This window comes from Callorhinus ursinus, unplaced genomic scaffold, assembly GCF_003265705.2.
Source record: "Callorhinus ursinus isolate GAN/ISIS: 27379988/994484 unplaced genomic scaffold, GSC_fseal_2.0 scaffold15, whole genome shotgun sequence".
In the NCBI taxonomy this organism is placed as follows: Eukaryota; Metazoa; Chordata; class Mammalia; order Carnivora; family Otariidae; genus Callorhinus; species Callorhinus ursinus.
The window spans coordinates 45,940,229-45,953,168 of record NW_027397077.1 but is presented as its reverse complement, the minus strand read 5'-3'; the positions used below and the strand labels follow the sequence as shown (position 1 = coordinate 45,953,168).

The 12,940-nt window shown below is 41.2% G+C and overlaps 1 protein-coding gene across 2 annotated transcripts in view; it reads left to right on the top strand.

The window, feature by feature from the left end:
- Window positions 1-12,940, top strand: part of KBTBD12 (kelch repeat and BTB domain containing 12) — a 73,787-nt gene that overhangs the window by 47,051 nt on the left and 13,796 nt on the right. The gene's annotated exons all lie outside the window — the stretch shown is intronic.

The following is a 12,940-nucleotide window of genomic DNA, read 5'->3' as shown; positions in this document are numbered from 1 at the left end:
CTAACTGTTCAATTCTAGCCTCACTAATAGAAGCACTGGGCCAGTACATATCCATGAAAAGCATGCCTCCAGAGCACTTAAAACTTTGGAAGGGTGCCAGATTCAAATAAAGCTGACACTGCAGCTAAGCCAAGCCTTTTATAAGCCTACCTTCATTGTTAATGCACATCGTTATATGGAAGTTAAAGAATGTAGTTATCATTACAAACTAAAAAAGACAGGAGATAAATGAACCAAATACAATGAGTGAGCTTTATTTGGCTCTTGATTCAGACAAATCCTCTGTAAAAAGATATTTTTCAGATAGTCCAGAAAATTTTAATATGGACTGGAATATTAGAGGATAGTAGGGAATTGTTCATTGTTAGGTTATGATAATAATGGCATTGTGGTTTTGTATAAAGGAGAAAGAAAAAAAGAAGAACGTGAACAATTAGAGATCATTTAGAAGTATTTATGGGTGACAATGATATGCTGTCTGAAATTTGCTTTCATCTACTCCAGCAAATACTTTTTTATTTTTATTTTTTTTTTTAAGATTTTATTTATGTGACAGAGAGAGACACAGCGAGAGAGGGAACACAAGCAGGGGGAGTGGGAGAGGGAGAAGCAGGCCTCCCGCGGAGCAGGGAGCCCGATGCGGGGCTCGATCCCAGGACCCTGGGATCATGACCTGAGCCGAAGGCAGACACTTAACGACTGAGCCACCCAGGCGCCCCCAGCAAATACTTTTTTAAAAAGTCAGTGGGGTGAGGGGGGCAAGAGCAGATTTTACAGCATTAGTAAAATGTTGATAATTGTTAAGGTTGGATAATGGATGCAGCAGGGCATTATTTCACTACTTTTGTGAATGCTTGAACATTCCCATAATAAAAAACTTTAATTTTCCTTTCCCTCCCTTTCTTCAGAGGACTTTCCAAAGAGGTTTTTAAAACACTTTTAATATCTTTTATATTAAACATCACATTCTTGTGTAAAGGAATCTATCATAGTAGCAAGAAACCTGGCTCAGGAAGGAGATCTGATGAGTGCCCCCTCGTTCATGCTCTGGGTATAAGGAGGGACCCGAGGAGTCAGGAGAGAGATCCCAGCTGCTGTACCCACACACCCACCAGGGTTCTCCCCCAGCTGTGATCACCACCTCCTCTCCATCCTCTGGCTTTTGGCTTTCTCTTGACAGAAGAGAAGAACAGAGAATTACAAAAGGTAGCCTCAGGACATTCAGAGGGATGGGTGATAATTAGTGTCTAAGGACCTGGAAGATAATCTGTTTTGTCTTGTGTCTTATCTTTCCTTGTATAATAATGAGTTAGAGAACTGATATCCTCCAGCTTTTCAAACATGTCTACACTCATACCACAAGACAACCTCTTTTCTTGATACTGTAGTGGCCTAATGATGCTTTCAGCCAGAGGGAAAGGGATTTACCAGATGAGCTCTCAAAGTCCATTTTAATTATTTGGTTCTAACATGGTGGATTTTCTGGGATTAGCTGAATGAATCATCACTGGGGTTTTATGAAAAATAGAGCAATTGTATAATAGCATGCCTGTTATGACCCAGCAACCTCAGCATCAGACCTAAAAACAGGCACTGAATTTTCTCTCCTCGTGTGATACAAACCTAGTCATCCCATTTATTTAGTCAGGAAACCACAATCAAGAAATTAATCTCTTATAATCTATTTAGTTAATTCAGTAAAAATTTGGTGACTGAAACATAACTTTTGATAAGCATTTGGGATGCCATCAAGATGTCCAAAATGGGACAGACAGATATGTAAACATGTAATAAATATAATAATTTGGTTTTGGTTAAAATACTAGTTTGAACACCTCTATTTTCTCCCCAAGCCCCACTAAAATGATAGTAAAAGGAATAAACCCAGTCGGACAAAGGAAAGAAGAGGGAGGGCAACAGCAATCAAATTTTAGAAGCTGGAGGGCAGATGAATGAGTAGTAATTAACCAGACCTTAGAAAGTTCCATCCTGAGCTGGCCACAGGAAAAGCAAACAAATAAACAAACAAAACCCCCAGATTTGTAGCACAGAACCCCAGGCAGCCTCAGGAACTGGCAACAGCAGGAACCTCTGGAGGAGGGAATGAAGGTGATGCTGGGTGAAAGAAAGCAAGACAGACCTGAATCTCCTGCCCCACTCTCACTAGGGACGCAGAGCCCCTCCTCCACCCTAGCAGAGACTGAAGCTGAGGCCAGGAGTGGAAGTCAGGCACTCAGTATTAAAGCAGGCAGAGTAAGTGAACAACTACACACAGAATATTGAGATCCCCACCTTTCTTCCTTCCCTGGCTCCCAGAATGTGGGCAACCATACCCTCCAGGCAGGGGACTGGAAGACTTGTCTCTAGGGACCTGACCAGCCCTGAAATAAGGCAAAGCCAAATCACCCCATGGAGAACCTCACAGAGAAAGCTTCCATGGCATCCAACTCTTAAAGATGAGCAAACCGCTGGAGACTACCAGAGATTTGAGGAAAGTATGTCTGTCAGAGACAAAAGTCAAAGTAAAGAAAAGTAACTTGGACGAAACAGAAACTATAACAGGAGAAGTAACCTAAGGGACATAAGAGAAAACATTGCATCAATGGAAGAAGAAAAGTATATTTAAAGGAGTTTTTGGAAATTAAAAATATGGTAGCCAAAATTAAATATACAATAGGAAACCTGGAGTGGGAGGAACTTCTCAGAAAGCAGAGTGAAAAGCAATTCAATGGAAAGTGAGAGAGAAAAGTCCAAAAGGTCCAACATTTGAATAAGAGGAGTTCCAGTAAAAAAGAGCAGAGAAAACGGGGAGGAATAAATCATCTGTGAAATAAATTAAGAAATTTTCCCAAAACTGAAGTCAACAGATTGCAAGGATACACCGTGTGAAAGATACACAGTGGATGAAAGCAAACTCAAACTGAAGCCCGTCACTGTGACATTACAAAACACTGGGGACAAATAAAAGATCCCAAAAGCTTCCAGAGAGAGAGGGGAAAAAAGTTTCATACAAAGTGTCAAGTATCAGAATGACATCTGATTCTGAACCATGACCTTGGAAGCTAGAAGAAAATGAAGCAAATGCCTTCAAAGATTCTAGGGGGAAATTATTTTCCACCTGCACTTCTACATCAACTGAACTATTCATTAAGCACAAGGGCACAAATTCAGCCAAACAATGTCTCAAACATGTATCTCCTCTGTGCCCTTTTATTAAAAGGATGTGATTCACCAAAAATGGACATATAAGCCAAAAAAGAGTTGACATGGGATCCAGGGAACAAGATCAAACACAATAGAGAGGAAGAAATTCCCAGGAAGATGCTGGGCAGGCGGGGGGACCCTGAGAATGGCCACCGGCGCAGCAGGCCTGGAGAGCCACCACACGGAATGGAGCAGCTTGAACGGCTCTGTGGGAGGGGACCTCCAGCAGAGAAAACTGCTCAAATCGTAATGTTTTGAAAGATCTAGACATTTAGACGTTTGGAGAAGAGCAACGAAGGCTTACAAAATCAAACAACTGACTTTGAGAAAACAAGAAGTTGCACAGGAAAGGAAAAGTCCAGCATACGGCCCATCTGTGAATAGCTTTTATAAGAACAACGTCTAGTAATATAAATATTACATCTTGAGCTGACCAAAAGGACACCTTAACTATCCTGGAAAAAATGAGAAACCAGAAAGTAGGCAGATGTGGGGATATGAGAGAAAGGTGAAGCCACATTTTCCACAGCGGACGCCAAGAGTCAATACCTTCATCTGAGAAATCAGGAAGTGGCAGTAGTATAAAAAATGCTATTTACAGATGCAGTGCTCAATGGCAGAAGACTCAGCCAGAGTTGATAGAGGAGCCGTAAATGGGGAGGAGGGGAGGAGATGACTGTTTTTAAGGAATGCGTCTTGTAAAGCTGTTTGACTCTTCACATCATGTGCATGTACAACTGATAAAACAAAAACTAAATTTAAAATGTATAAAAAATAGTCCATATAAGGGAGGAATAACGGGGGGGGTATGAAGGAAAATATTAACAAGTACATCTGTTGGGAGATAATTCTCTGTGAGTCTCAGGCATGTCTTCTGAGCAGAAACACTGTCTTGTGCTGGACTATTTTTTTAAGCAGGTTCGTATAGCATACAGCCCAGAAGACAGAAACGGTGTCTCCCTCCATAGTAAAAGGCAGGCATGCTTACTGGCCATTATAAAAGATTTGGGGTCCTGAGGCCCCTGGGTGGCTCAGTTGGTTAGGCACCTGACTTTTGATTTTGGCTTGGGTCATGATCTCAGGGTCGTGGGATCGAGCCCCTCACCAGGCTCCGTGCTCAGTGGGGAGTCTGCTGTCTCCCTCTCCCTGTACCTCTGCCCCTCCCTCCAAATAAATTAATTAATTAATTAATCTTAAAAAAAAGATTTGGGGTCCCTCAGCTCAGGGTTCCTCTCCTATAATGCAGCGCACTGACTGTCCCGGTATCACCTGTCAGTCTTCATGTTGCCCTGGGGAACTGGGTCTCAAATAGCTAATGCTAACACCCTGCTACTGCTCTTGCTGTGAGTGACATTGTCCTTCACCTCAGACCTAGGAGTTTCACAGCATCTCTCAGTGTCCACAAAACTGTAACAAGCTAACGTGTAAAACCTCAGACTCTGCACAGTTCTTGACAGAGTCCTGGGACTCACCAGGGGGGGGGGGGGGGGGGGGGGGGACAAAAACAAAAACCAAACCTCTTTCTCCACCTCCAACAGAGTGAGGAAGCCAAGATTATGTTTCAAAAACTTCAGAGCTCATTAACACCAATCCTTCACAAACTTAGAAAATATAGAAGAGGAGAGAACACTTTCCAATTCATTCTGATACCAAAACTAGACAAAGACATTGCAAGACAACTAGAGGTCAATATCCTTTATGAATAAGGATGCAGAAATCCTCCATAAAATACAAGCATACTGAATCCAGCAACATACCAAAAAAATTATACACCATGCCAAGCAGGATTTATCCCAAGAATGCAAAGTGGGTTCACCATATGAAAATTAACCAATGCAAGACACTGTATTTGTAGAATGAAGGACAAAAAACAGGTCAATCATTTCAATACATGCAGAAAAAGAATTTGTCAGAATCCAACACCCTTCCATGATAGTAATACCCAGCAAACTAGAAATAGAAGGGAATTTCCACAACGTGATAAGGGGCATCTGTGAGAACCTCACAGTTAACATCAAACTTAGTGGTCCAGAACTGAAATCTTTCCTCCTAAAATCAGGAAAAAGACAAGAATGTCTATTTTTGCCACTTCTATTCAACATTATCCTGGAGGTTCCAATGAGGGCAATCAGGAAAGAAAAATAAATAAAAGGCATCCAGATCAGAAAAGAACAAATAATTTCATATGGCATGATCTTTTATTTAGAAAAATCCTAAAGAATCCAAACACCAAAAAAGCTTTTAGAGCTAATAAATGAATTCAGCAAGGTTGCAGGATGCAAGATCAATATACAAAAAACAATTGTATTTCTATACACTCACAATGAACAATCTAAAAATGAAATTAAGACAATTCCATTAATAATAGTATCAAAAAGAATAAAATACTTGGGAATAAACGTGACCTGTGCTTGCTTCGGCAGCACATATACGAAAATAGGAATAAACGTGACCTAAGCAGGACTTATACACTGAAAACTGCAAAACATCATGAAAAGAAATTGAAAACCTAAATGAAATGTAAGATATTGCACAGAAAAATTGACAAGCTGACCCTAAAATTTATGTGGAAATGCAAGAGACCTAAGAATATGCAAAAGTCCTGAACAAAATTAGAAGACTCACACTTCCTAATTTCAAAACTTACTTCAAAGCTATAATAATCAAGACTGTGTGGTACCAGCACAATAACAGACATATAGATCAGTGGAATACACTTGACATTCCAGGGTGGTACAAGGATGCCAAGACAATTCAATGAGGAAAGGATCCCTTTTTCACAAATGGTGCAGGAATAATTGGATATCCACATGCAAGTGAATGAAGTTGGACTCCTACCTCACCCAGGGACAAAAATGAACTCAAAGTAGATCCACAATCTAAACATAAGAGCTTAAACTGTAAAACTCTTAGAAGAAAACATAGGCATAAATCTTTGTGATCCTGAATTGGGCAGTGGTTTCTTAGATACACCTGAGCACAAACGAAAAAATAGGGAAGCTGTACACTGAAATTAAAAACCTTTGTACTTCAAAGGGCACCATCAAGAAAATGAAAAGACAACCCATAGGATGAGAGAAAATATTTGCAAACCCCATATTTGATAAGAGACTTGTATCTAGGATATATTAAGAACTCTTACAATTCAGTCATAAAAAGAAATATAACCCATTTTTTTAAGTTGACAAAGGACCTGAACAGACATTTTTCCAGTTATAAACAAATGGCCAGTGCTCAGTATCGTTAGCCATCAGGGAAATGCAAACCAAAAACCATAAAGAGATAACACTTTATCACCACTGGGATGGCTCTAACAAAGAAAATAAGTAACAAATGTTGACAAGGGTTGGAAAAACTGGAACCCTCATGCATTGCTGGTGAAAATGTAAAATGGGGCAGTTGCTTTATAAAACTGTCCGGCAGCTCCTCAAAAGGTTAAACATAGAGTTGTCATGGGACCCAGCAATTCCACCCCTAGTTATAGACCCAAGAGAATTGAAAATACACGTCCACACAAACACCTGTACATGAATGTTCACAGCAGCAGTGTTTTTAACAGCCTAAAAGTAGAAACAACCCAAATCTCTATCAACTAATGAATGCACAAAGGAAATATGGTACATTCATACAGTGGAATATTATTTGGCAATAAAAAGGAATGGCGTACTAATCCAAACTACCACGTAAATGAATCTTGAAAACATTATGGTAAGTAAAAGAAGGCTATCACAAAAGATCTTGTATGATTCCATTTATATGAAATGTGCAGAAAAGGCAGATGCATAGAGACAGAAAGTAGATTTGTGGTTGTCAGGGAGAATCGGGAACAAGAAATGACTACTAATGGGTACAGGGTACAGGGAAAAGGAGCTCTTCCCCTTTCTTTCCCCCCACCCCCAAAGTAATTCGGCTTTGGCGTTTGATGCTAATGAGGAGAATTAGCTGAATTGCGCACAGGGAGAGTGCATGGAGGCGAGTTCTTTGCTTCGCAGAGGCAGAAATGGCTCCATCTAGGAACAGAAATGTAGGTTTCTAGAGACAAGGAGAGACAGTGGTGGCAGGTGACACCTAGTGGCAGGAACTATTCCCTGCTCATTGAAGCCTCCAGGAGGAGAGGAGAACATAGTGTGACCTAAGAGCTTGCAAGACCCCTGTGTCAATGTTTGACACACAGAAATCTTGCCTTTCAAGGGACCGCGTGAGCCTGGAGAGCAGACATCTCGGTGACAGCTGTAATGAACTGAATACCAAAGACCCACTCCCGTGTTTTCTAGCTCCAGTGAGCCCCCAGGATTCTCGGATATCCCGTGAGGAGTGGCTGCTCCCAGAGGGCTCAGCTGCCTTCCCTCTGACAAAGCCCCCACTCTGGCTCTCGTCCCAACTACTGGCTCTTTGAGACTCAGCTTTCTTCCAGCCTCTGGTTTTAACGTGTTTCCCCCTAAATCTCTGGTGCAGGATGCCCTCACCTCCTACCCCTGCACCAGCCAGTTGGCACACGTACGTATTTGCAGTCTGTAGTTATTCTCCCATTCCTTCCAAGGTAACACGGGACCTCCTTGAGCAAGCTGAGGGAGCCCTCTGGTTCTCCATTTCAGCGCTACCTGGCTACCCAAGCAGGTGGGGCTCTGGGCAGAGAGGTTCCCCCAGGGTCCAGCCCTAAGTCCCTTCTGCTTTCAGTCCCCCTTAACCCATCTGACACATGTTCACCATCCTCCTTGGATAATTCCAGGGGACCCAGGAATCTGTCCTTCCTCCACCCAGGACCGGAGATTCTCTCTGCCTCCCTTATCCCCAGCAAGAATTCCTCTCAAAGCCCCTCTGTGTCTTCTCTCATTCCAACACGGGGCCCAGTCCTGTAGGTAGAGAGGCTGCCAAGAACAAACCTGAGTTATCAAAAAGAGAAAACACATTGGGAAGTATTTCAAAAAATTAATTACCTCACTAACAAATGTAGAATCAAATGGACAGCTAACAATTACCAGGTGTTGACTCTGCTAGGAGCTGTTCTGAGCACTTTGCATATGTTAATTTATTTAATTCTCACAGGAGCCTGTGAGGTAGATATTCTAATTACCCTTACAGACCACAGCAGAAACGGAAGCCACCTAAAAGAGGTCACACAGAGGGTAAATGTTCAATCTGGGACTCAAAATCCAGATCGTCGCACCCCAAAGTCTGTATTTTTTTAACCAGGAGGCTAAGTTGTCTCTCTGTGCCAGACAAATTAAATCAGAATATTTGGGTATGGGGCCTGGGCATCAATATCTTTTCAAAGCTCTTCAGATTCTTCTAATTTGCAGTCAGGATTGAGAACCACTGCCCTGGCTGATGTCCATTGTTCATTCATTCAACAAAGCTTTATTGAATGACTTCTAGGTAATAAGCCTATGTTAAGCCCTGGAGAACGAATATATGCAGTCCCAGCCCTGAAGGAGTGAGGTGAGGGCAGAACTGAAAGTTGCTACATTAGTGGAGTAATGCTTTCAGCCGGAGGCTTAGAAGGTAGCTGTGTTCCTTAGAGAAGCAGCTGATTCCAGGTTTTGAAGCACAAAAACTATGAGGTGAGCTTAGGATACCTTGTAATACCAGAAAGCAAAGCGAGCTGTCAAAGACTTAAGGGAGTCATATCAAAAGACAGAGAAGCCAGCCTAAAAGGGCAGTCAGTCAGTGACCAAATTTGGAATAATTTAAACACCAAAAATCATTATTGACTGTAATTGATTGAATATATAATAAATGTAGAAGGAATGCATTATATACTATAATAGTTATATTAAAATAAGCTAGAGAAAATGTTGTTAAAATTATAAGAAGGAGGAAATCTATTTACAGTACTATACCGTATTTGTTGAAACAAATCTGCATATAAGCAGACCCATGCAATTCAAACCCATGTTGTTCAAGGATCAGCTGTATTTTCTTTCTGTATAATACGGTAGGAAGGACTCTTGCCCACCTACCACCACCAAAATGATTAACTTGTGTCTAATCAAGCCTCTAGACCTCCAATTTATAGAAACACAAGGGAGAGGAACAAGTTAAATGACCCTATGCGAAAACAGACAGATTCAGAATGTGGACATTCAAACAAGAAAACTGGCCCCAGACCCAGAAAAGTTAGTTAGTGTCATGGGGGGAAAAAAATGGTGCCATCCTAAACGAAAAGAGATCAGAGGGACACAAAAACCAAATATAACATGAGTGTTTACTGGATTCTGACTGAAAAGAACAGTCATGTAAGGACATTTTTGGGACAACTGGGGAAATCAGAACATGGACAGGATGTTATTTAATGTGATGGAATTAATGTATTTTCTTAGGTATGATAATGGTATTGTAATTATGTAAAGAAATATCTTCATTCTTAGAAGAGGTATGCTGCGTAGGGGTGAAGTATCATGTCTGCAACCAATTTTTAAGGGTTTCAGAAAAAGAAAATGGGTGGTCACGTGTAAACATGAGGGAGGCAGTAAAAATACAGAAACACGTTAACTATTATTGAATCTAGATATAAAGTCTTCAGGTATTCACTGTACTCTGCTTTCGACTGTTTCAAATTTCTCAAAATAAAAAGTTGAGAAAGGAACAAAAAGCTTTGGTGGCAACTACACGATCAATTTCTACTTTATCCTAGGACTATCGGCCACAGAGAGAAATATAGTATAATTGAATTTGTCTGTTTTACCATTGTTATTTCAGTCCTCCCTGGAAGAAGTTGTACTAAACTTGTAATATCCTGAAGGAGAGTTGCTCCTTTTGTTTTTTATATGTCATATATATCGTTTATATTTCCAAAAAGAATGGAGACAATTTAAAGAATAAGCACAGGTGCAATGAAACTAAAAACATGCTTAGTAATAAGTGGAGGGGGTAAGTTTATCAGAAAACCTAAGCTAAGAAAAATTTCCAGAATTTAGCTCAGCTTGCTGGCCACCAAGGCAAAGAAGGAAAAATGATGGGTACTAAAGCTCCTGTTGAGGGAGGCATACAAGTGTCTCCTTTTATTGCTTCTCATCCCAAGTCTGCCTTAGCCTTTTCTCAGTTCCATCTGTGTTCTTCCCAGAGACCTTCCACAACACAGGGCAAGATGGTGCAACAGCCATCAATTCACCCTGCTCTGCCACTCCCATCACCCAGCACTGTTCTCTAGACGCTAGAGCAATGGTTCATGTGCAGCGGATCAGGAAGGTAATATCCTCCAACAGAGGGGACCTCCTGTCACTAGAGAGAAGCTAACATGCCATCCTGAAATCCTGTGGCCTCACTGCATCGGTTCCTGTCCTAACTGCTAAGGGATTAACTCGCTGTTCCATACCAGCTTTTCCCTCCACACCAATTGGCCTCATTTTCCAACTAGGTTTCCAATAAATAAAAGTAACCATCTGCTTAAGGCTGGGCTCCTCCAAAAACAGGCCTGAGACAGGATTTGAATTTACATAGTTCTGGGAGGCATTGAGAGAGGGAAAGAGAATGAGACAAGAAAGGAACGGGGCCACAAGGAAGAATTAACAGGCAGGTTACCGCTGTGGGCCACTGGCGCTCAGTCCCATTGGAAAACTCAGAGACAGTGTGGATCAGCTTCTGGGTTGTTCCCTATGGTGGGGAATCTGAGGTATTTATCCTCAGATTGACTCTTTGGCACTCCCGACTTGCCCCACTTGAGCTGAGAGAAAAGCCTCAGGCAAAGAGTAGCAGGTGGATGTAATCAGCATGTTCTGGAACAAACATCACAGAGAGGATATGGCTGACAGCTGATCTGTCAGTGATCTCACTGACAGTGTCTTCTACACCATCCCAACCACCCACCTTTAAACAAAGAGGGTTTATTACTTCTAAGTAAAAAGATGCATCTGAACAGATTCGGCCTCTGGTGGTTTTCACCGACTGTCACTCTGTTCATCTTGCATGAGTTTCTTCTTACCATGTAATCACTGGTTTTGCATTCTTTTTTCTAGAACGCATCCAAGAATAGGAACACAGCCTCAGTGCTCTGTGCTGAGCTGGCGTACAGATCTATGTATGTTTTATAAGTTTTTGCAAACTTGAAAGACTGACATTGATTCGTAAGCATGACATACGATTTTCTCTCCAATCTCCAAGCTGGGAAAGGCGGGGCAAGTCTGCTATCGGATGGACTGCAGGCAGCAGAAAAGGCCTGGGATCCTGCAACATTGACATCGCAATGGCCACAACAGAACCGAAATTAGGGAACTCTGTTCTTTAATAATTTCAAGCTTACAGAAAAGTCACAAAAATAAAAACAGCATAATCAATACACAGATTCACCTATTGCTAACACGTTGCCCCTTTTGCTTTATTTAGCATTTGCTTAGTCACTGAATCCATCTGGCTGTAGGTATGTGTATATTCATACATGCAGACAGGTACGGAACTTTGTTCTCTTCATATTCTATTCATATGCCCTTTACCCCTAAATACTGGAGTGTGTGGAATAAAAAAATATTCTCTTACATAACCACAGTGTAACTAATAATTTTAGGAATTTTAACATTGATTCATACTTTTATTTATTCTACTCTTAGTTTTCTAAGTTTGTCAATTGACCTAAAAATGTCCTTTACAGCATTTTTTCCTCTCCACACCCATCTACCATCAGGTATTGCATTTTGTCGATATGTCTCTTCAGTTTCCTTAAATCTGAAATATTTCTACATACATTTTTTGCCTTTTATAACATTGGCATTTTAAAATAATACAATCTTCCCCCTTTTTAAATAAGATATTCCTCTTCTGAGATCCAGTTGATGATTCCTTGTGATAAAACGAAGGTTATGTGTTTCTGGCTAGAATGTTACATCCCTGCTATGTCCTTCTCAGGACATCTAGAGGCAAATCAAGTCCATTGCCCCTCACTGGCAATGTTATTTTTATTTACCTGGTCAAGATACTGTCTAACTTCACCATGGCAGAGTTACTATTTTTTCCTCACAACTAATAGGCAATGTGTGAGGAGATGCTTTAAAAATATGCATTTTAATTTTTTCACTTAACAATATCTCCCAGAAATCATTCCATATCAGGTAATAGAGATCATCTGTGCTCATTTTTATAGCTGGATAGTGTTCCATTGGGTATATGTATCATAGAAACTTTGTTCTTTATTTTTTTGCTAAGGTAACTCCCCAACATCTCTTTGGACCAAAAGCTAGGGACATCTTCCTGATTTTAACAAGAGACTGTAAACTGGGTTCCAGTCAAGATGGAGTAAGCACCTGTCACCCTGTCTCTCCCACTGAATGCAAGCAATGCCCCTGGGCAGAATGCATGGAGCAGCTACCTGAGAACTCTGAAACTATATGGTCATGGGCAGATTGGGGAAGAAAACCAGAACTTGCAGTACCAGCAAATCAATGACAAGTTCCCCCATTTGTTTCCCTTGGTACCCACTGTCTGAGACTCAAAGGCAGCCTGAAACCCAGAACTTTGCACCAAGTGTGTTTAGAAAGAGCTCTAAAAGAAGTCCTCTACTTTTTCAAGGAACAAGAAAGAGGACCGCATGGGTCAGAGAAAGTGGGGGATATTGTCTTCTTCATTTTCCATTCTCTCCCACCCCAGCCCTCAGGCAATGCAGGTGGTGACTTACAGCAGCAGAGGCTGGGCTGGTACCCTTCTCTCTTGACCAGGGGAACTTTGATCCCAAGAGTGTGAGGAAAGACCTCATTGCCTTTCTCTCTCAATCTACTGGCCCTTAGACCTGGAAGCAAACACATTTGAG